General features: G+C 43.4%; 1 long non-coding RNA gene across 2 annotated transcripts in view; it reads right to left on the bottom strand.

Moving 5' to 3' along the window:
- The window catches only part of LOC143879533 (uncharacterized), a 38,704-nt gene that overhangs the window by 4,676 nt on the left and 9,385 nt on the right, over window positions 1-24,643 (bottom strand). For both annotated transcript variants that reach the window (XR_013251308.1, XR_013251307.1), the window contains exon 5: window positions 5,548-5,688. This is a non-coding gene — a long non-coding RNA (uncharacterized LOC143879533). The remainder of the gene's footprint in view (window positions 1-5,547; window positions 5,689-24,643) is intronic.

A 24,643-nucleotide genomic window follows, 5' to 3' on the forward strand; every position in this document is an offset into this window, starting at 1 on the left:
AGAAAAATCAGCACAAGATGGCACTTATGTGTTCTCACATATTCATTCCCACTAGAAAAAAATCTAGAATTCAAAAGAAAGCCCAAAAATCTTGGACAACCTACCTTAGGGTTCAGTTGCATTTAGAAAAAATCTAGAATTCTAAAGAAAACCCATAAATCTTACATAACCTACCTTAGGGTCTGTTCAATTGCATTTAATGGGTCAGAAACCCCGAGAAATGACATCGCAAAGAAAAAAAAAGATTTTTTTTTAAATGAAAAAGAAAAAATCAGAACAAAAGAAACCGAAAATGAATGTTCTGTTGCGGGGATAAAGAAAAGAAGGTTTGCAGGAGGGGTGGAAGGTTTGCTGGAGGGGTGGATGCGGGATAGGGCGGGCCGTGGCGGCGAACGGTGTACGCACTGCACGGATGCGGATGGGAGTGGACGAACGATCGGCCTCGATAAGCCGCCATTGAAGTTGCAGGAGAAGAAGAGGTTCTCCGAAAATAAGAGAAAAGTGCTACAAAATTCCAGCAAGATTGATTGCTCCTTTTCAAAAAGTGGTTCTCCAAATTTCATCCATATCAAAATGGGGTTATAGGAGGAGTGGGCCGACAGGAGTCGCTGCTCCTGGTTGGAAGCGAGGGATTGGGGGGAGAATATGATAAGAAGAAAGTACGGGGGTATGGAGAGACTAGAAAAGAACACCTACGATGGTGGAAACATAAAATTTCTTCCAGGAGATTGGTTGTGCAGGAGATGTGAATATCGCAATTTCAAAAGGAGAGTGGAGTGCAGAAAATGTGGTGGAAAACAGAAAACCAGCAAAGAGGAGATCAGAAAAGAAGGTGTCATCGACATTGGAAATGGTGGAATATGGCCGGAGAATGGAACAGCAAGGTCTGAGGAGATCGGTGGCGTCAGAACGGTAGAAATTTCTGGGCATGAAGTTCAGCAAAGAATAAAACTCTTCAAAACATTCCTTATTGGTCGCATGAAGAAACAGGAATGGGATCTTGCAACAATATGGGAGTGGGCGAAATGGTTCCGGGAACTCCCACATCTTCCAGAACCTTTCACCATAAGCACAAATGAGGTTCTTTTCAGTTTTCAGAATGAAGAGCAGGCCAATATGGTTTTTCAGAGGGGTGCGAACGCTTTCGGAGAATTTCTTCTATCACTTTATCCGTGGAACCCGGCTTTTAAACCTGGGGTGAAAGCTATATGGATCCGCTTCTTTGGGATTCCGATGCAGGCCGGGGCGTATACCACTGTTAATGCTCTTGGAAGTCTGTTTGGAATGGTAACGGAGATCCATCTGGAAGGGGGCAACCCCCCAGAGCCTCGAATATGCAAAGGCCAAGATGTTCACATCTGAATGGGCATTCCTTCGATCCATGGTAAGACTAAAGGTGGAGAACCGATACTACTCCATTGGAGTCATTTGGACCGAACATAAATATTGCAGCCAACGAGTATATAGGGGTGAAGGAGACATATCCTTTCGACCATCGGCTGAATCACAAGATACGGGAAAGGAAAATGTATGTGGAGAAAGACCAATTACTGAGACGGACACTGGTCGGAAATTCTCCATCGGAGAAGACAAGGGCAGAAACATCAGACCCTAAAAAAATAATAAATAACGATTATCCTTCTGAGGATTCCTATTGGTTGTTTGAAAGACTACGAAGAGGAAAAGGTTCTGTGGGTGAGTGGATGCCACCAGTAGATGGGGAGATCGGGAACGTTTATTCAAAAGGAGGGGGAGGGCAAACCTGAGGATCAAAATTCAAAAAGAAATCTGATGCTAGGAATAGTGGAGGGGTAAAGTCAAATAATGTGTCATTTGCATGCGTCACTGATGAACAAGTGGCTAATTGAATCCAATCAGGATCAAAGAGAAGAAGTCTCTGGAAGCTTGTGATGCAGATTTTAGGCCTAAATAAGAGGCATATTTGCCCTTTAGATTTTCTAGGAATTTATTTTCCATCTTATTTAGTTTTTAGGAATTTATTTTCCATTTTAGGCAGGTTATTTTGTTTAGAGTTCTTATTTTAGTAGGCTTCTTTAAGAGTTCATGCTATTCTTCAGGTTATTTTCGTCTCTTCTTCCCCTATTCTTCTAATTCTATCCCCTTTTCTTCACAGTGCTGCATCAGCTTGTTGTCAACCAGCATGCTGGACAGCTGGGTCATCGAAGGCTCAAAGAGGACCAGACACTTACATCGTGGCCAGATCAAATGGGAATAAGGACCAGGTGGTGCATGATCCACTCGCTTTGACTGTACCGCCCGTCATGTAGGCAAACAATTGTCCTGAGATGATGGGAAATGAAATTATAAATATGGCAGGGAGGCGTGGTTTTTTGAAAACCACAGGCAAGGAAATAGATAATGTGGCAACACCGAGAAGGATCCTTAGACAAATGGCACATGATCCGCATGCTGGAGCGGAGGAGCCTATCATGCATGAAAACAGTTGTCCCATCCTAGAGGAAATTAGAAAACAAAAAATTGAAGCTGAGAAGGGAAGAAAAAATAGCAAAACTTTCTCTTTTCATCACCTGAGTCCGACTCTTCGATGGTCATGTAGGGACTCTGGTAGTATATTTCGGGGTAAATTGTATATCTCACTCCCGTCGTCCCTCCGAAAATCGCGATTCCAAATTAATCAGCTCATCCCCAATGCTATCAAGGAGTGGGGTCCGCATCACACATTGCATCCAAAAGCAAAGAAGCTGATCCAAAATGCTGTAAATAGCCAAGAGGGTGCATCCGTATCAGACTCAAATCCGGATTATGTGGATGCAGATTTACAAGAAAAATTCAGTGTGGCTTTAGCTAGAGTCGCTGATTCGGAGCAAACCATTGTGGAAGCAACAGTTATGGAGCATGAAGAACTGACAATCATGGGGAAAATTGGATGTATCATATGAGGAGAATGAAACTGCTACCTGGTATGCTGGAAGATATCAAAAAGCGGGCTGAGGGTAAAAAAAAAAAAAAAAAAAAGACAAACAAGAAACAAACGTGGAAGGGGAACCGGGAGACCCGTGCCTTATTTGGAACATTTGGAAGAAAAGGAATCAGCGCCTTTTTGGAGAGAAAGAGAAGGGTATGGCGTGGCTTGACAAGATAGAACTAGTAACTTGGGCCAAAAGCCGTATGAGAATAACATATAGTGTTGGGGACATTTTGAGGAACAGGAGTGTTTAGTTGGGAAAGGAAAATTGTGGAGAAAATATCATGAAAATGGGAAGTCCCACTAAGGGGATGGATGAAATTAAATTTCTGGAGCAATTGTCCCATAGAAAACAATGTGGCTGGGCAGGAGTCCCATAGTAGGAGTAATTGGGAAGTCATGGTGGTGTTACTGCTAAAGAAGTGTTGGGGTTTTTTGAGGTTGGTTGAGGAAGACAATGGATGTTGGTTGGAATGATCGTAGTGCAAGGCAAATGGCTGGGCATGGTTGGGGAAAGCTTCTGTTTGGATTGATTTTAGCATAAGACCCGCCCATGGCATGGTGCAGGAAGAAAGGACCCAGATTTTTGTTGTTTTTGTTCAATCTTTCTGGCTCAAGGTATGCCCTGGCCAGCTTTATTCGATACTATGTAATGCCAGTTGGGACTCCTGGTCCCCAATGTAATTCTTATAGTATCAATGAAAATATGTCAACTTTAAAAAAAAATAAAATGGGGTTATAGGATTCAGCCATTGAAAGCTTCTTCACCGCCATTGAAGTTGCAAGAGAAGAGGGAAAGAGGAGAAAGATGCTTCAAAGTTGCAGCAAGTTCGATTGCTCCTTTTCAAAAAGGGGTTCTCCAAATTCCAACCATTTCATAAAGGAGTTACATGCTTCAACCATTCAAAGCTTCTTCACCACTGAAGCAAACCTCCGATGAAAAAACTGCAATGGCTTCTAGTCATCGTTGCAAAAACCAGAGTTCCCACCTCTCCTTCCACTCTCTTGCAATCCGAAAGCAAGATCCCAAAACGACCCATTCTGCTCGAATGAGCTTAGTGCTCAACAGACAAGACAGAGATGGGAAGGAGATGAGCTTGAGATTGAGTCGACCTCCTTCCGTGAGCAACTTCTTCAAAGAGATCGACAAGACCCAAAAATGAAAAAGCTCCCCTTTAGACTCGAAAGAAATCGAAACTAAAACCTATTTCCGTCACAGCAAAGGAAACTCTTTCGATGGAAATGGAGTGACACGCTAGTTAGAGAGAGAAACAACTCAGCATCCACACAATTTTTGAGTTTTCCGTGGAATCCAACTAAATGACCTGTCAACCTGGTTTGATGAAAAAAATGCCCTTTTTCGTTTCCTTTTCATGCCATAGTTGGCAACTGAACAGACCCCTTAGGCCATGTTTGGTTGCACAAACGCTCGGGATTCATTGAAATTTCAAATGCCAATAAATGTCGATTCCATGTTTGGTTGCCAATATTACATTGAAGTTCTATTTGACTCCCCGACATGTTCTAGACATTACTATTGCTTTTTTTGCACACTTGGTGCCCATGTGGCCCTAATGTTCCCTCCTCGTCTTCCAATCAAATTCTACCAAAAAGGTAAAAATTTGGTAGAAGAATTGTGGAAAAGGTTTGTCTTCTCTCTTTTTTCCCCCTTCCCTCTCCCTCTCTTCCCTTTTTGGTAGTGACACCCTTACTTTTTCCACTACTCTTCGAGAGAACTTCTATGCAACCAAAAACTACTTACCACACTATTCCACCATTCTTCTAGACAAACCAAATGTTTGTCTCATCCCCTTTGACTTATTATTCTACTAATCTTCGAGCCAGCCCCAAGCAAACAAATAGCGATCCAAGGAAGTTCAATAATATTTGGAATGTGAAGCATTAGAAAAAAATTTACCCTTAATAAGACGTATCAAAACATACCTTAAAGACCTATGGAGATTTGAAACAAGAATGAGGCTTCTTTTCTATACAAGTCACTAATAATGTCAATGTGTAGATTATGTTGACCAATTTTTAAACTAACCAAACCAGCTCACTAAAAATTTTCCGAGACATTCCAAAGGAGAAATGTTCCCTCAAACAAAGTTCTTGGAGTAAACCAATCTTAAGACTTTAAAGATGGATGCTTTCTGCTCATGATTTTTTTCTGACATGGTTGTCATGCTCTGCAACATGATCGAGGTTCGTATGACCAATAAACATAACATTTAATAGTTTAGCGACTGCAAAAATACTTGCCAGCAACACATATAATAGGTAAGAGTTATACAGTTAAAATTCATGCTACAAACAATGAGCTAAAAACTGCTAGATACAGAACAAACGGTTGCACAGAATTCAATTGCTCTCACTTGCCAATGGCAAGTGCAGAGTTCCAACTATGGCGTACTACCTGCCTCTTCCATTAGATGAGAGAATAAAGTTCATTCAAAATAAAAGAATAGAGAGCCATTGAAGAAAAAAGAGGAATAGAGAGTCAGGTCAAAAATAAAATAAAATAATAGAGTCTCACAGAAAGAAAGTTTTCCGTGTGCCAAACTACACATAGTTTCTGTCGAAGAAGGGTTCCAAAATACCTCTATCAAACACACGTGCAATGCTTGTGATTGGCACACCATGCTTCAATGCTTGGAGATAAAGATGATAGAACAGCAAATTTCATGTCTAAGACGAAGACTTAAAGGCCTCTTTGGATGCCACCAAAAGGGGTCAAGGCCCTGAAAGCCATTAAATATATCAACTTCTAAATCTACACAATTTAGCTTACAAACCATGTGTATTAAAGATTATATGAAAATAAATTTTAGTAGTTGTTCCCCAAAAAAAGAAATTGAAGGTATCCAAAGATGGCATAATAACAAGGTATTCTGTTTTCAAAGCAAAAGGAAAACAGCAATATAAACCATTCAGAAAAAAGAAAAAAAAACAGCAACATAGAAAGAAAAAAAAAGAGGTAAAGATTAGAGGGAGTTAAACAAACATATGGCAAAACCCTAAATGCAGTGGCTTCAATGGTTCAACAAAAGCCTTACTCCTAATAAATAAAAGCTTATAAAAAAATCCAAAGAAAAAGCAACTCAGAAGTACAGAGAATAAACATAAATACTGGAGAGAGAGAGAGAGAGAGAGAGAGAGAAGCTAAGTTGCAGTTCCCACCAAAACGGCAATGGAAAAGACTGAATCTTCCAAAACATGCTTTAAAAATCAAAAGCTAAAAACTAGAAAAAGATGGAGAGTAAAACCTAAGCCTTGAATGGTTGGTTGTGAAGGAGATGAATGAATGAAATGCCGAAACTCCAAAATTCAACCCAAAAACTTGGGTTTCTTCTTTGCTGTTGAGGTCTCTCTCTCTCTCTCTCTCTCTCTCTCTCTCTCTCTCTCTCTAGGTTTATTTTTTTCCCAATTCCCTCTTACTCTAGTTTGGATAGGTAAAACTAGTTTGGGTAGTTGCAAGAAATACAAAGACCATGATCACGTGTTGCAAGTTTTTGTTCAGACAGTATCCAGAACAACCAGCGCTGTTCTGTAGAAAGAAATAGGAAAACAAACTTTTTGCTGTTCTTTTCCTTGCGCATGAAAATCTAGGAATAAAATGAATTGGGTTCAGAATCCCAAATTTTTTGAAAAATTAGGGAAATACGTCTATCCAAAACACCCTTCTTGATTACACAATTACAGACTGTTTTGTAACTAAAAGCTGAAAGTCTGAAACCACTGAACAACATGAAACGATTGGCTATCAGTACCGACTGTGACATGACAATCTAAATGGATAAGGTTTGGAAGAGTACAGATACTTTTTTTTTTTAACATTTTTTATTGGTGGTGGAATCCAAAACTACAAATTTAACCATTTTCAAAACTCTAGTCAGAGGGTCAGTTTGAATTTGTTGATCTTTGTTTGTTTCTCAACTTTGTTTAGATTAGTCGTCTCTATTAGGAGTGCAAAGCAAAGTTATATAACTGTGTGATAACAAAATTAGCATTTCAAATAATTTCGATTATTAAACAGAGAGGAGACTGTAGGTAAAGAAAATGAGAATACAGATATTATCTACATATATAATATCTGTACAAGAAAATATACATATATAATGAGAAAGCAGAATAGCCAAATCAATTTTCAGATGTGAGGTCCATAGACCCATGAGGGGGCCGCATGATCGAGTTGGTGAGATAGTTCCTTTAGTTTAGATGGTGGAGATAAATTTTGTTAGTGAGGTTGTGGCAATGCATCCAGCTTGATCAGGTGGATCCTACAGCATGATCATGTTGGTGAGATGCGTAAAACTTGATGAGCGAGACAACTATTTTAAATCTCAAATGAAACACTTGATTTGTCACCTCATGTTTGCTTTTCGTGAGAAAAAAAAAAGACCAATTGAAGTGGAGGATTTCTTCAAACAACAAGGAGCTGAGAAAACTAATCATATTACTCCATTAATTGGTAGTTTTAGATCACACATATGGTATAAGGGATAGGGATCATTTATGATACGAGTGGTAATTACACATAGATTACCAATTTGGTATTTTCTGACTGAGCCTGGATCATTCTCTTAAGTTGTTCCACTTTGTGAGATTGGTGAATCTAACTTGATGAGGTGGATCCTTCTCTTGAGGAGGTTGTTTCTTGATGTCATAGTCCCCCCTCAAGTTGAGCTAGGAACATATCGCCATTGACTTACAATTTGTCAGAGAAAAGGTGGATGGCAGCTCTCTTTGAGTTTTTATTTGGGTGTCCCCACGACAATGTTTAGGGTGGGACTAGTCCCAACGGATGCGCGAAACCATCCGTAAACCACGCGCATCAAGTAAGCTTGGGGGGATTCGAACTCGCGTCACTGGTGTCACATCACTGGTGTCACAGGGAAACAGATCGGCACGCCGATCCCGCTCGTCCCGTTGTATCTCGCCCCCCAATCCGCCTCATCTTGTTGCATCTTGTGAAGTAGTCGCTAAGAGCACCTTTGGTGGGCACTCCTAGTTGAGCGGGTTGGTTGGCCAAACTCTTTAGAGGGAGTTGGCCCTGTAACATGCTGACTCCTCCCCCAATAGGTCTAGCAGGTGTGGGTCGGAACCTTGGTGGTTTGCTCGTGGATTGTACAAGGACTTGCTTGTGTGTGCGAGGTACACAGTAGGAAATCATAATGCAGCTCATGTGCGTGCCCTAAAAGAGCTTTGGGTGCGACTGTGAGTTTTCCAAATGGATGCTCCAGTTTCTTTGGTCGATGATGGGGGCCAAAGACAATGCCTGTTGGGTTGGGCTTCCACTTGCATTGCGCGTACGGACCAGTGCAGGGGCTCGCTATACTACTTTGCCTTTTGCATCGTGGCACGTCTTGTGGTTAGGCCAATCTCTAGGCTTTCCCATGAGTTCATGCCACGGTGGCGTTGGTCACCCTCGCAAGGTGCATTCCTTGTGGATCAGTCCATGAGGCATTACTTACTTCTTGGATGACCAAGCTTCTGTGCTTGGCAAATTGGGATGTGGTGCAATGCCTCATTCCTTGGTAGGCTTACACTATTCGGATTGTCCCTCGATGTGGTGGTGTGAGCGCCTACGTCTTTGGGCTTGGTGGAGCAAAGCGCGGCTAGACCTGGCCTCGCTTCAAGAAGGTTGGAGTTGTCTTGCGGAACTTCGGTTCTTGCATATTGATTCATGGCATAGGTTTGTGCCTTGAATTGCCGGGTCGTAGGACTTGGTGGATTTGTGCGTGGCATCATCATGCCTCAAACTGGATGGACTTTGCACTTGGCTTCAAGGCCTTGTGTTCGTTGTACTCATGATGCAGGCTGATCATAAGATTGGGTTCAAAGTTGGGCACAGTATGGCCAAGTTGAGTAGCTTGATGAAAGGCTCGGTGGTTGTGAACAAAGTATCTAGAAGTGCTTGTGTTGAGGTGCCGGGCTGATGGAAGGAACATATTTTAGCAAAAGCCGAAGGAGATGCGAGTGCAGATCCGAAGGCGGTTGAGGCAAGGGCGCGTCTAATGGTTATATAAGATCACGGTTGCTTTTAGGAGTGTATTACTCTAGAGACTCTTAAGCAATTGATGTCTGCTATCACTCAGAAGATTGAAGATCTCGGGACGGGTTATTCCGCTGCTAAAACAAAAGGCCCGTGACACTGGGGAGCTCTCCTCGTACCATCGAAATATCAAATTGTAGGTGTGTTTACATTGAATTCGCTGCCATGTGTATAGAACTCTTGTTTCCAGAGAGAATAATGGGTGCACGGGCAGGGGGCAGAGGCACATATAGCATGGGGGGCCATGGCCCCCCAATGACTAGCAAAATCCCATTGTCATCCCTACTCCCTAGCCCAATGCCCAATGCAGAAAAGGTGGATGGCAGCTCTCTTTTGAGTTTTTATATGGGTGTCCCCACGACAATGTTTAGGGTGGGACTAGTCCCAACGGATGCACGAAATCATCCGTAAACCACGCGCATCAAGTAAGCTTGGGGGGATTCGAACTCACGTCACTGGTGTCACAGGGAAACAGATCGGCACGCCGATCCCGCTCGTCCCGTTGTGTCTCGCCCCCCAATCCGCCTCATCTTGTTGCATCTTGTGAAGTAGTCGCTAAGAGCACCTTTGGTGGGCACTCCTAGTTGAGCGGGTTGGTTGGCCAAACTCTTTAGAGGGAGTTGGCCCTGTAACATGCTGACTCCTCCCCCAATAGGTCTAGCAGGTGTGGGTCGGAACCTTGGTGGTTTGCTTGTGTGTGCGAGGTACACAGTAGGAAATCATAATGCAGCTCATGTGCGTGCCCTAAGAGAGCTTTGGGTGCGACTGTGAGTTTTCCAAATGGATGCTCCAGTTTCTTTGGTCGATGATGGGGGCCAAAGACAATGCCTGTTGGGTTGGGCTTCCACTTGCATTGCGCGTACGGACCAGTGCAGGGGCTCGCTATACTACTTTGCCTTTTGCATCGTGGCACGTCTTGTGGTTAGGCCAATCTCTAGGCTTTCCCATGAGTTCATGCCACGGTGGCGTTGGTCACCCTCGCAAGGTGCATTCCTTGTGGATCAGTCCATGAGGCATACTTACTTCTTGGATGACCAAGCTTCTGTGCATGGCAAATTGGGATGTGGTGCAATGCCTCATTCCTTGGTAGGCTTAGACTATTCGGATTGTCCCTCGATGTGGTGGTGTGAGCGCCTAAGTCTTTGGGCTTGGTGGAGCAAAGCGCGGCTAGACCTGGCCTCGCTTCAAGAAGGTTGGAGTTGTCTTGCGGAACTTCGGTTCTTGCATATTGATTCATGGCATAGGTTTGTGCCTTGAATTGCCGGGTCGTAGGACTTGGTGGATTTGTGCGTGGCATCATCATGCCTCAAACTGGATGGACTTTGCACTTGGCTTCAAGGCCTTGTGTTCGTTGTACTCATGATGCAGGCTGATCATAAGATTGGGTTCAAAGTTGGGCACAGTATGGCCAAGTTGAGTAGCTTGATGAAAGGCTCGGTGGTTGTGAACAAAGTATCTAGAAGTGCTTGTGTTGAGGTGCCAGGCTGATGGAAGGAACATATTTTAGCAAAAGCCGAAGGAGATGCGAGTGCAGATCCGAAGGCGGTTGAGGCAAGGGCGCGTCTAATGGTTATATAAGATCACGGTTGCTTTTAGGAGTGTATTACTCTAGAGACTCTTAAGCAATTGATGTCTGCTATCACTCAGAAGATTGAAGATCTCGGGACGGGTTATTCCGCTGCTAAAACAAAAGGCCCGTGACACTGGGGAGCTCTCCTCGTACCATCGAAATATCAAATTGTAGGTGTGTTTACATTGAATTCGCTGCCATGTGTATAGAACTCTTGTTTCCAGAGAGAATAATGGGTGCACGGGCAGGGGGCAGAGGCACATATAGCGTGGGGGGCCATGGCCCCCCAATGACTAGCAAAATCCCATTGTCATCCCTACTCCCTAGCCCAATGCCCAATGCAGAAAAGGTGGATGGCAGCTCTCTTTTGAGTTTTTATATGGGTGTCCCCACGACAATGTTTAGGGTGGGACTAGTCCCAACGGATGCACGAAATCATCCGTAAACCACGCGCATCAAGTAAGCTTGGGGGGATTCGAACTCGCGTCACTGGTGTCACAGGGAAACAGATCGGCACGCCGATCCCGCTCGTCCCGTTGTGTCTCGTCCCCCAATCCGCCTCATCTTGTTGCATCTTGTGAAGTAGTCGCTAAGAGCACCTTTGGTGGGCACTCCTAGTTGAGCGGGTTGGTTGGCCAAACTCTTTAGAGGGAGTTGGCCCTGTAACATGCTGACTCCTCCCCCAATAGGTCTAGCAGGTGTGGGTCGGAACCTTGGTGGTTTGCTCGTGGATTGTACAAGGACTTGCTTGTGTGTGCGAGGTACACAGTAGGAAATCATAATGCAGCTCATGTGCGTGCCCTAAGAGAGCTTTGGGTGCGACTGTGAGTTTTCCAAATGGATGCTCCAGTTTCTTTGGTCGATGATGGGGGCCAAAGACAATGCCTGTTGGGTTGGGCTTCCACTTGCATTGTGCGTACGGACCAGTGCAGGGGCTCGCTATACTACTTTGCCTTTTGCATCGTGGCACGTCTTGTGGTTAGGCCAATCTCTAGGCTTTCCCATGAGTTCATGCCACGGTGGCGTTGGTCACCCTCGCAAGGTGCATTCCTTGTGGATCAGTCCATGAGGCATACTTACTTCTTGGATGACCAAGCTTCTGTGCATGGCAAATTGGGATGTGGTGCAATGCCTCATTCCTTGGTAGGCTTAGACTATTCGGATTGTCCCTCGATGTGGTGGTGTGAGCGCCTAAGTCTTTGGGCTTGGTGGAGCAAAGCGCGGCTAGACCTGGCCTCGCTTCAAGAAGGTTGGAGTTGTCTTGCGGAACTTCGGTTCTTGCATATTGATTCATGGCATAGGTTTGTGCCTTGAATTGCCGGGTCGTAGGACTTGGTGGATTTGTGCGTGGCATCATCATGCCTCAAACTGGATGGACTTTGCACTTGGCTTCAAGGCCTTGTGTTCGTTGTACTCATGATGCAGGCTGATCATAAGATTGGGTTCAAAGTTGGGCACAGTATGGCCAAGTTGAGTAGCTTGATGAAAGGCTCGGTGGTTGTGAACAAAGTATCTAGAAGTGCTTGTGTTGAGGTGCCGGGCTGATGGAAGGAACATATTTTAGCAAAAGCCGAAGGAGATGCGAGTGCAGATCCGAAGGCGGTTGAGGCAAGGGCGCGTCTAATGGTTATATAAGATCACGGTTGCTTTTAGGAGTGTATTACTCTAGAGACTCTTAAGCAATTGATGTCTGCTATCACTCAGAAGATTGAAGATCTCGGGACGGGTTATTCCGCTGCTAAAACAAAAGGCCCGTGACACTGGGGAGCTCTCCTCGTACCATCGAAATATCAAATTGTAGGTGTGTTTACATTGAATTCGCTGCCATGTGTATAGAACTCTTGTTTCCAGAGAGAATAATGGGTGCACGGGCAGGGGGCAGAGGCACATATAGCGTGGGGGGCCATGGCCCCCCAATGACTAGCAAAATCCCATTGTCATCCCTACTCCCTAGCCCAATGCCCAATGCAGAAAAGGTGGATGGCAGCTCTCTTTTGAGTTTTTATATGGGTGTCCCCACGACAATGTTTAGGGTGGGACTAGTCCCAACGGATGCACGAAATCATCCGTAAACCACGCGCATCAAGTAAGCTTGGGGGGATTCGAACTCGCGTCACTGGTGTCACAGGGAAACAGATCGGCACGCCGATCCCGCTCGTCCCGTTGTGTCTCGCCCCCCAATCCGCCTCATCTTGTTGCATCTTGTGAAGTAGTCGCTAAGAGCACCTTTGGTGGGCACTCCTAGTTGAGCGGGTTGGTTGGCCAAACTCTTTAGAGGGAGTTGGCCCTGTAACATGCTGACTCCTCCCCCAATAGGTCTAGCAGGTGTGGGTCGGAACCTTGGTGGTTTGCTCGTGGATTGTACAAGGACTTGCTTGTGTGTGCGAGGTACACAGTAGGAAATCATAATGCAGCTCATGTGCGTGCCCTAAGAGAGCTTTGGGTGCGACTGTGAGTTTTCCAAATGGATGCTCCAGTTTCTTTGGTCGATGATGGGGGCCAAAGACAATGCCTGTTGGGTTGGGCTTCCACTTGCATTGCGCGTACGGACCAGTGCAGGGGCTCGCTATACTACTTTGCCTTTTGCATCGTGGCACGTCTTGTGGTTAGGCCAATCTCTAGGCTTTCCCATGAGTTCATGCCACGGTGGCGTTGGTCACCCTCGCAAGGTGCATTCCTTGTGGATCAGTCCATGAGGCATACTTACTTCTTGGATGACCAAGCTTCTGTGCTTGGCAAATTGGGATGTGGTGCAATGCCTCATTCCTTGGTAGGCTTAGACTATTCGGATTGTCCCTCGATGTGGTGGTGTGAGCGCCTAAGTCTTTGGGCTTGGTGGAGCAAAGCGCGGCTAGAGCTGGCCTCGCTTCAAGAAGGTTGGAGTTGTCTTGCGGAACTTCGGTTCTTGCATATTGATTCATGGCATAGGTTTGTGCCTTGAATTGCCGGGTCGTAGGACTTGGTGGATTTGTGCGTGGCATCATCATGCCTCAAACTGGATGGACTTTGCACTTGGCTTCAAGGCCTTGTGTTCGTTGTACTCATGATGCAGGCTGATCATAAGATTGGGTTCAAAGTTGGGCACAGTATGGCCAAGTTGAGTAGCTTGATGAAAGGCTCGGTGGTTGTGAACAAAGTATCTAGAAGTGCTTGTGTTGAGGTGCCGGGCTGATGGAAGGAACATATTTTAGCAAAAGCCGAAGGAGATGCAAGTGCAGATCCGAAGGCGGTTGAGGCAAGGGCGCGTCTAATGGTTATATAAGATCACGGTTGCTTTTAGGAGTGTATTACTCTAGAGACTCTTAAGCAATTGATGTCTGCTATCACGCAGAAGATTGAAGATCTCGGGACGGGTTATTCCGCTGCTAAAACAAAAGGCCCGTGACACTGGGGAGCTCTCCTCGTACCATCGAAATATCAAATTGTAGGTGTGTTTACATTGAATTCGCTGCCATGTGTATAGAACTCTTGTTTCCAGAGAGAATAATGGGTGCACGGGCAGGGGGCAGAGGCACATATAGCGTGGGGGGCCATGGCCCCCCAATGACTAGCAAAATCCCATTGTCATCCCTACTCCCTAGCCCAATGCCCAATGCAGAAAAGGTGGATGGCAGCTCTCTTTTGAGTTTTTATATGGGTGTCCCCACGACAATGTTTAGGGTGGGACTAGTCCCAACGGATGCACGAAATCATCCGTAAACCACGCGCATCAAGTAAGCTTGGGGGGATTCGAACTCGCGTCACTGGTGTCACAGGGAAACAGATCGGCACGCCGATCCCGCTCGTCCCGTTTTGTCTCGCCCCCCAATCCGCCTCATCTTGTTGCATCTTGTGAAGTAGTCGCTAAGAGCACCTTTGGTGGGCACTCCTAGTTGAGCGGGTTGGTTGGCCAAACTCTTTAGAGGGAGTTGGCCCTGTAACATGCTGACTCCTCCCCCAATAGGTCTAGCAGGTGTGGGTCGGAACCTTGGTGGTTTGCTCGTGGATTGTACAAGGACTTGCTTGTGTGTGCGAGGTACACAGTAGGAAATCATAATGCAGCTCATGTGCGTGCCCTAAGAGAGCTTTGGGTGCGACTGTGAGTTTTCCAAATGGATGCTCCAGTTTCTTTGGTCGATGATGGGGGCCAAAGACAATGCCTGTTGGGTTGGGCTTCCACTTGCATTGCGCGTACGGACCAGTGCAGGGGCTCGCTATACTACTTTGCCTTTTGCATCGTGGCACGTCTTGTGGTTAGGCCAATCTCTAGGCTTTCCCATGAGTTCATGCCACGGTGGCGTTGGTCACCCTCGCAAGGTGCATTCCTTGTGGATCAGTCCATGAGGCATACTTACTTCTTGGATGACCAAGCTTCTGTGCTTGGCAAATTGGGATGTGGTGCAATGCCTCATTCCTTGGTAGGCTTAGACTATTCGGATTGTCCCTCGATGTGGTGGTGTGAGCGCCTAAGTCTTTGGGCTTGGTGGAGCAAAGCGCGGCTAGACCTGGCCTCGCTTCAAGAAGGTTGGAGTTGTCTTGCGGAACTTCGGTTCTTGCATATTGATTCATGGCATAGGTTTGTGCCTTGAATTGCCGGGTCGTAGGACTTGGTGGATTTGTGCGTGGCATCATCATGCCTCAAACTGGATGGACTTTGCACTTGGCTTCAAGGCCTTGTGTTCGTTGTACTCATGATGCAGGCTGATCATAAGATTGGGTTCAAAGTTGGGCACAGTATGGCCAAGTTGAGTAGCTTGATGAAAGGCTCGGTGGTTGTGAACAAAGTATCTAGAAGTGCTTGTGTTGAGGTGCCGGGCTGATGGAAGGAACAGATTTTAGCAAAAGCCGAAGGAGATGCGAGTGCAGATCCGAAGGCGGTTGAGGCAAGGGCGCGTCTAATGGTTATATAAGATCACGGTTGCTTTTAGGAGTGTATTACTCTAGAGACTCTTAAGCAATTGATGTCTGCTATCACTCAGAAGATTGAAGATCTCGGGACGGGTTATTCCGCTGCTAAAACAAAAGGCCCGTGACACTGGGGAGCTCTCCTCGTACCATCGAAATATCAAATTGTAGGTGTGTTTACATTGAACTCGCTGCCATGTGTATAGAACTCTTGTTTCCAGAGAGAATAATGGGTGCACGGGCAGGGGGCAGAGGCACATATAGCGTGGGGGGCCATGGCCCCCCAATGACTAGCAAAATCCCATTGTCATCCCTACTCCCTAGCCCAATGCCCAATGCAGGCAAAGGAATTCTGTTCCCCCCCCCCAGGTGTAAATTCCTAGCTCCGACCCTGTGCACGGGAAAGAAAGATTCCCATATGATGGAGGCACGTAATGATAATTTTTACAACAGTGTGCAAGTGCTCCATACTCAGCATAGAGCTGCACCAAGACACTGTTTTCTTGGCGCTCCGAAGGATGCAAAAATTACCAAAGACGACAACATAGCTACCAGTAGATCAACGAGTATCTAGGCACCTAGCCCTGTCGATTTCATGGTAATCATAGAAGAGACAGGGCTGCTTGAGTGTAATAAGCCATGATGAATTGTCCCCTCAACATAGCGTATTATCCATCAGCCAGGGGAGCTTAAACATGTTGGCAAACTGTGTTGACTTTGCACACAATATCTGGGCAAGTCAAAGTGAGGCATAAGAGTGATCCCACTATCTGTAGATATGATGATGGATCAGAAAGGAGATCACTAGTGTAAACACACCTACAATTTGGCAGTGTCAATAAGTTTTTGGCCAACTTGTAAAGACGTTTGGCAGTGGCTTTGAATCAAACATGTCCGCGTTTAGTAGAAGTTCCTTGGCATGTTTGGATAGTGATAAAAAACAATCCACTGGAATTGGAAAGAATCTCAATAGCAAGAAAATAATGAAGGTCACCCAAATCCTTCATCTCAAATTCTCAAATAATGTAGGTAACAAAGACAGAGGAGAACACCATCACCATCGTTTTTTTTTTTTTTTAAATGAATGGCATCACCATTGTTTCCTGTTAGGATATCTGACAATATCGTCAATGCACAACAGTGAGATGAGTGTGTTTGGCCCACTTCTAAGAACAAACATTGAGGGATTAGCCTTGCTACACATAAATTCCATATCTATACAAAATGGTTGACTCAAGAGAACCACGCCAGTGGAGCTTGATTGAGACCGTGAAGAGCTCAATTTAGACAACATACATGAAAACGTTTTGATGTGTACAAATAACCAGACAGTTGCTCAATGAAGACTTATTCATGGAGAAACCCATGGTAGAATTCATTTTCGACATCATATTAGCAAAGCTGAGAGGGGGACGGCAAAGTGAGAACAAGATGAATACCCATCACCTTCACAACAGGACCGATGAAATTCACATCAGGTTCGCATGGCACAGGTGTCCAAGTTTGAGTTTTGCAATAGGCGTCCATCTCTATGTCCATGGTTGGTTTCCAATGAGGACTATTGAGATCTGATTTGACCATATTTAGTTCAACAAGCTCATCAATGGAAGCAAGAATCATTGTCCAGAAGAGAGCTGGGAGTGATCCAACTAGCTGATAGGGTGGTGGATACGGAAGTGTCCCTGACCCTTTGCTTTGAAAAGTGTCTCATATGTATAGGTCGTGAATTTGAGCAAGGGGTTTGAGAGGAAGCTATTAAAGGAAGGCATAATGATATTTCACCTGAAGGGATGGCATGGGAGTCTGGTAGGATAGTCACCGTGTTTGGGGGAAAGTGTTTGGGGCAAAGGACAGTCAGTTGTGGAATAGGCAAGTGGAGATTGGTGGGAACTGGTAGAGAGATATGCAACGGGGCTAGAAGTGACAAGAAGATGGGGAAGGTGATATGGTAGCGGGATTCGAAGTCATGACTAGATTTTCTGGTGAGTCATTTGCAGTGCTTGTGGGTTGTTTGAATTCTCCCAGTGAATACTGCATAGATTGAAATGTGATAAGATCTCCATGATGGTACCTAAAAAAGTGTCATTAGTACCATGTCTCATAAGGGTAATATGGATTTGTCGATGACCACATGTCAGGAGAATGGAGACAGCAGAAACCTTTGTACATGTTAATGTATCTGACAAACACGCATGTTTGGCTCTTGGCATAAATTTGTATGTGTTATAATCCTTTAGATACGGATAACATAGGAATCCACTTGGTCGAACAGTGTGTTTTCAGGGTTCGATCCAAACAGAGATAACTATGGAAAGGCACTGTATAACAACAAAGGGGGTGATCGATTTATAAGATAAGTGGAAGTGGTCAAAGCTTGTACCCATAGTTTTGTGGAGGCGTTGGTATGAAAGAGGCATGTCTCCATTATGTGTGTGTGTGCTTTCTTTCTGGTATGCCGTTCTGAGGTATGGGGACATGAGATATAGTGCATGATGTGATAATGACTGAGGTGAGAGATCATGAATTGGTAAGAGTTAAACTCTTTAACCCCATCACTTCGAAATTTTTTGATTGATTTTACAAAAAAATTTATCTACCATTGCCTATAATTTCTTAAAGCATATAAGAATTTATGACATATTTCATAGGATAAAAGCAGGTGAACCTACTACATTCATCAGTACAAATTATATAAAAATGATAACCATTTTCGAACATAGCAGGGCGTTCCCCATAAGTATGATATTTTGCATGAAGGAAATAGAGAAATAATCTTCCTTATTTGCAAATGATAAACGACACCTCTTTCCTAGTTGGAAGCCCTCACAGAGGCGCTCAACATTGTTGATCCTAGAAATCTGTAGATGGAAGTCCTTTATTAACACTTGAAGGGTCTTACATTGAAGGCTGTCACAACCTTTGATGCCATACTTGTGGATCATTGACCATTGTGCGCTATGTGTGGTGGTGGGGAAGTCAGTTGAACACATGTTCATTCGTTGCAAGACAACCGGGTACGTGTGGAGCAAAATCATTAATAGATTTGGTATATCATGAGTGTTCCACTCTAAGCTCTCAGAGCTCTTGGAGAGTTGGCCTTTAGCTCCATGGTGCAAATGAGGCAAACTCCTATGGAATGTGGTATTGATCATAGTTGCCAAAGTGGGAAGCGGTGCCAAAAGCGAAAGTGGGAAGCGAGGGATCTAGAAAAGAGAAAACGGGACAAGCAAGAAGCACTAAAGAGAATAAATAAGAAAATGTGTTAGAAGCATCATTGTGCAAATTCTGCACTTTTAGTTGGGTGGCTCTCGCAATCGGATTCAGACGGTGGATTTTCTTAGAAGTAAAAAGATAGTGATAGTTCATCATTGTGCTTTGTGTATAGCGGCGGGAGAATCAGTGGATCACCTTTTTATCCACTGCAGTGTGGCTAGAGAGGTGTGGAGTGGCATTCTTCTCAGATTTGGAATCGCATGGTTATTTTCATCTACTTTGCAAGAGTTACTTGAAAATTGGTCTTTGGTTCCTTGGAAGAATAAAGGAGAAAGTTATGTGGCCTCTTTCTCTTTTAGCAACTATGTGGGTTCTATGGAAAGAGAGGAATGATCGAGTTTTTGAAAGTATATCCGAATCTCCTCATTATCTATTCATCAAGTCACTGCTTTAACCATAGCCTGGGCTAAAACTATGCCTTTATTCTGGTTTGTTCTGGCTCACTCTTTATGGGAGTGTTGGAGGGAGATTTGCTTCAGTGTAGAGCATAGACATTCTATTGTGAAACAGTGGCAGGCTCCCCCTCAAGGGATGTTGAAACTTAACTTTGACGGCTCTAGTATGGGCAATCCGGGGCCGGCAAGTATAGGTGGAGTGTTAAGGGATTTCAGGGGTGAAATCATATGGGCTTTTCTGGAACTATTAGGGAAACAGATGCGAGTGAAGCAGAAGTCAAAGCTGCCCATCAGGGGACTACTTATTGCGAAAGGGATCACATGGACCGGTTGATAGTGGAAGGAGATTCACTTAATGTTATTAGATGGCTTAGAGGTTCTTCGGTTCCTCTTTGGAGGTTCTCCAAACTCTTTTACGAGATTCATGATAGATTGAATGGTGTCTCATTATCTTTTATGCATGTAAGAAGATTGGCAAATGGGATTGCAGATAGATTAGCTAGGAAAGAAGTAGATAAACAGAGTCTAGAGCTTTTTTATTTCCTTCCCCATAAGTGGGTTGTATTTTTTCTATTTATTTTTATGCCCTGTACTTTCGTTACTGGTTGTTCTCTTGGGGTGTACTTACTAAGTTGCTCTCTTTATTAATGAAATCTGCTACTGTTAAAAAAAAGCATCATTGTGCAAAGTGTCATTGAAAGTCAACATAAAGCATGTAAGAAGCTTCGTAGATTGCTATGTTAAGAAAGATATTTTGAAATTTTCGAACCAGAAACACTTCTCAACGAGATTGGAAGAGACCAAGTACATAGAAAAGAGTAGGATTGTAGTACGTTATGGAGGAATGGTTAACATAGGTAAGGATTACAAGTAGAAAAGATGACTTCGTGACTAATTAGAATTACAAGTGTTGTGAATTTACAGTTTTACAAGTTTTAATTCATGTATATTTAATGTTATGTTTTTGGAAAAATATCCGCATAACAGTAAGAGATCAACGAAAAGCAGGCCTTCTTCCTAGTTTGGACTAAAAGAAAGTATTTGAAAATCGAGACCAAAGGAGTGTAGTTTACTTGGGAAGTGTACTTAACAAGGGGCTGTTGAGTAACTCTCTTGTCTTGCGGTCAGCTCTCTCTCTCTCTCTCTCTCTCTCTCTCTCTCTCTCTCTCTCTCTCTCTCTCTCTCTCTCTCTCAACAACACTAAGGCTTCGAGGCCTGATTAAGCTATCGTGCCCCCCCCCCCACTTTTTCATTTGAAACTCAAGACCAGTTTTCAAGTAGTAAATACATTTTTTAAAGTATGTGTTCGCAACAAATTTCACACGCATGAAAAAGAGAATCACACATATAAAATAAATTGGGATCAAATTTTCCTCTTGCTAGAAGAGGTTTTATTAATTTTGATTGGGATCGTACACTTCCGGCTCTATTGGCCGTTAATTACATTTCTTGAAGAGGAAAATACCTCTGATTATCCATCAAGAGGTTCCCTATCTAAATACAACTTTTATTAATTGTCCTCCGCAAAGAGGGATTTTTGAAGATCTGATTTTTGTGAACGGATCCTTTATAATTATTTTTTTGGGAAATGTTGTCTTTGTCATCTTCCTCTTGGAGGACAAAGGTCTTCTCCCTTTAGGGAGTCTCTGGTAAGAGATCCTAAAGGGACCTTAAAAGAGAGACTCTCTAAAGGGATTTTTCATCGTCTTTGTCATCTTTCTTCTGGAGGAGAAATGTCTTCTCCCTTTGGGGAGTCTCTGGGAAGAGATCCTAAAGGGACCTTTAGAGAGAAACTCTCTAAAGGGACCTTTAGAGAAAAACTCTCTAAAGGAATTTTCCTCCGCCTTCCTTTTTGGGAGTCTTCATCTTTATAATCCTTCTCCTAGAGAAGAAAGGTCTGCTCCATTTAGGAAGATATCATAAAGGGACCTTTAGAGAGAGATTTTCTAAAGGGATTTTCCTCCGTCTTTCTTTTTGGGAGCCTTCATCTTTATCATCATTCTCTTGGAGGAGAAAGGTCTTCCCCCTTTATGGAGTCTCTATGAAGAGAACATAAAGGGACATTTAGAGAGAGATTCTCTAAAGGGATTTTCCTATGTCTTTCTTTTTGGGAGCTTTCATCTTTATCATCTTTCTCCTGGCGGAGAAAGGTCTTCTTCCTTTAGAGAGTCTCAGGGAAGAGATCCTAAAGGGACCTTTAGAGTTTTCTTCCGTCTTTCTTTTTGGGAGCCTTCATCTTTATCATTCGAGGAGAAAGGTCTTCTCCCTTTAGGGAGTCTCTGGGAAAAGATCCTAAAGGGACCTTTATAGGGAGATTCTCTAAAGGAATTTTCCTCTGTCTTTCTCTTTAGGAGCCTTCATCTTTATCATTCGAGGAGAAAGGTCTTCTCCCTTTACGGGGTCTTTAGAAAGAGATCCTAAAGGGACCTTTAGAGAGATTCTCTAAAGGGATTTTCCTCTTTCTCCCGAAGGAAAATTTTCTTCTTCTTATCTCCTTTCTGGAACCTTTTGGGAGAAGCCTGCAGAGAGCAAAAAAAAAAGAGAAAAGCACTGTTAGCCAGTAATCTCTTCTCACATTTCTTTCTCCTTCTTTTCTTCTCTTTTCTTCATGTAGCTTTTTCTCTTCTCTCGCCAAGATCCGAATTGCGTAGCTTTTTCTTTCCAGGAATGAATCTGGATCCTGATCCTTTCTCAAAGGGACATTTCTTCTATTTATAGAGATTACTTAGACTAGTTGGTTACTGCCAACTCATCCCTTATCTTTAATTTCACGATTTCCACTTTATCTTTTTGGAGCCGTTGTGGGTGCCACCTTATCTCTTATCCGAGATTCCACGATCACTTCCCCTTTTGTGAGAGTTACGTAAACTCTTTTTTTTTTAGTGGATGATTCTCGCGAAAGTTTAAACTTTAGTGGATTTATGAATTTTCTCATTTTCATTTAAGTGTTTTTTTTTTTTTTGCATATCCCTTTATTTTAGGGATAACATAACGTAACGTCTAACCACTCTTTTCTTTTTTATATTCTTTTTTTTAATAAGGAATTTTACTAGTATACCCTTTTTGTGAAATTTCAGGTCCAACAGTACGATTCTTCAGCATTATCAAAAGAAAATTATATTCATTTTGGAAGAAATAATCACCCAAATAGGAATTGTACTCATAATTAGGAGGAAACATGTGGGAAGCATGCTTCCCCTATATTTAGGAAGCTAGAAGAACTTAGCTTCTGAAGCGAGTTTCCCATCCTACTTGGAAGTTTCGAGTAGCTATGGTATTGATAACCACTATATGGGTGTTATGGAGAGAGAGGAATGCCAGGGTATTTAGAGGACTTCTGAAAAACCCCTCACTTTCTCTTCATCAAGATAATTCCACTATCTCGTGTTGGGCTTCTACTCGAGTTCCATTTTGTATTAGCATAAGCTTTATGGCATGGATGGAAAGAGGTATGCACCGGCAGTGAGCAAAGACCAAGCACTTCACAAGTATGGAGTCCACCTAGGCATGGATATTTGAAGCTGAATTTTGACGGTTCAAGCTTAGGGAATTCCAAGCTGGCCGTAATAGGTAGACTTCTCCGAGATGATTGTGGCTCTTCGAAGTGGTCTTTTTCAGGCCCCATTGGGGTGGATAACTCCAATGAGGCAGAAATCAGAATGATGCATCGAGGAATGAGAATGATTGAGGCCAATATGCTTGATCAAGTAATTGTGAAGGGTGATTCCCTTAACGTTATTAAATGGTTGAAGCCGAACTATGACGGTTCAAGCTTGGGGAATCCCAGGCTGGCCGGAATAGGTGGACTTCTCCGAGATGATTGTGGCTCTTTGAAGTGGGCTTTTTCAAGCCCCATTGGGGTGGATGACTCCAATGAGGCAGAAATCAGATCGATGCATAGAGGAATGAGAATGATTGAAGCAAATATGCTTGATCAAGTAATTGTGGAGGGTGATTCCCTTAACGTTTAATGATTCCCTTAACTTTATTAAATGGTTGAAAGAAAATCATTCCTACCCTTGGAGGGTTTGCTCACTGGATAGATGAGATCTTAGATAGAGCGGAAGGTTCATCCATCTCTCTTCATCGTGTAATAAGGTCAGCTAATAGTGATGCTGATAGACTAGCTAGGGAGGGAGTCTCTAGGACGACCATGAACATATTTGATTTTATTCCCCTTGAGGAGTCTTAGTCTTGTGTTATTTCTACTTATTTTCCATCTTTTTTTTCTCTTGTATTGATCATTTCGATCACCACTCCCCCCCCCCCCCCCCCCCCTTTCTCTTTAATACAATTCTTTGCCATTCAAAGAAAAACTAGGCAAGACAACAATCTAGTTAAAGATATCATGAAAGATATGATGCAAATCAAGTTGGGTGCATTGCTATTTTGGAAGATATGGATTGGATCTGATCCAAATGAAAAGGAAGATGTGACTGGTTGTGGGTGATATGGATTGGTTTCGATATATTTGGAAAGGATGGTACGGCTGATTGTGGGGGTGCACTGATTGTGGGGGTGCATTTCACTGAACAGCCTAATACCCCCCTCTCAATTTGGAGTGTCTATGTTAAGAACTCCCAACTTAGAGATCATGGAGAGTAGCTTTTCTTTTCCCAATGGCTTGGTGATGATGTTAGCAAGTTGATGCAGTGGAAATGTAAAAATCCGGGTTAGCAAGTTGGTGCAGTGGAAATGCAAAAATCCGGATGATGCCAGTCTGGATCATCTCACATATGAAATGGAAACTAATCTTGATATGGTTCATGCACTCATTAAATATAGGATTTGAGACAATATGTAGAGCAGCTTAATTGTCTCCAAAGAGTAGAGTCAGCTTGATTGTCTCCAAAGAGTAGAGTCCGATGAGGATGATGAATCCTAAGTAATAAAAAAAGTAGCAGAGCAACGTAAATTCATATCTTGGCGAACCATGGCACAATACTTTGCTTTGGCGAATGATCTTGATACCGTGCTTTACTTTTGGTTTTCCAAGAAATTGGTGAATTTTCAAGAAAGGTATAGTACTGAGTTGTTAATCATCCTATGCCAAGGCAGTTGACCAAGTCGTCACAATAGACCAATAGATTTTAGGAGTCATTAGCATACATGAAGAAGCCTTGGTTGGTGTGCATGGTTTTAAATTTCCTCGATATTTCTCCAAAATGACCGAAATATTCCCATTTCCATCCCACCGAAACGAAATCTCAATGAATTCCTTTCAAGTAATTATTTCTATCCGAAATTCCCAAAATTCGACTAAAAATTTTCAGAACGAAACGGTCGGCATGGGAACAATAATATCTCAGAAATATGTGGTATTGAGAGTCGTGATCCTTGGAGGGGAGACGGGTCATTGTATTTATACTACATTACATTGTACTTCTTATCGACTTCACTGTTCCAACCATGTGCGACAACGCATGCCACTATAATCTAGTGTGGATGACTTTCTTGCTTATGTGATGGTTTCTAAGTATGTATTTGGGCTTATTCTAGCATTTTCCAGAGTTCCATCT

This window comes from Tasmannia lanceolata, unplaced genomic scaffold, assembly GCF_043159265.1.
Source record: "Tasmannia lanceolata isolate RefF3 unplaced genomic scaffold, GAP_Taslan_0.1 ptg000006l, whole genome shotgun sequence".
NCBI lineage: Eukaryota > Viridiplantae > Streptophyta > Magnoliopsida > Canellales > Winteraceae > Tasmannia > Tasmannia lanceolata.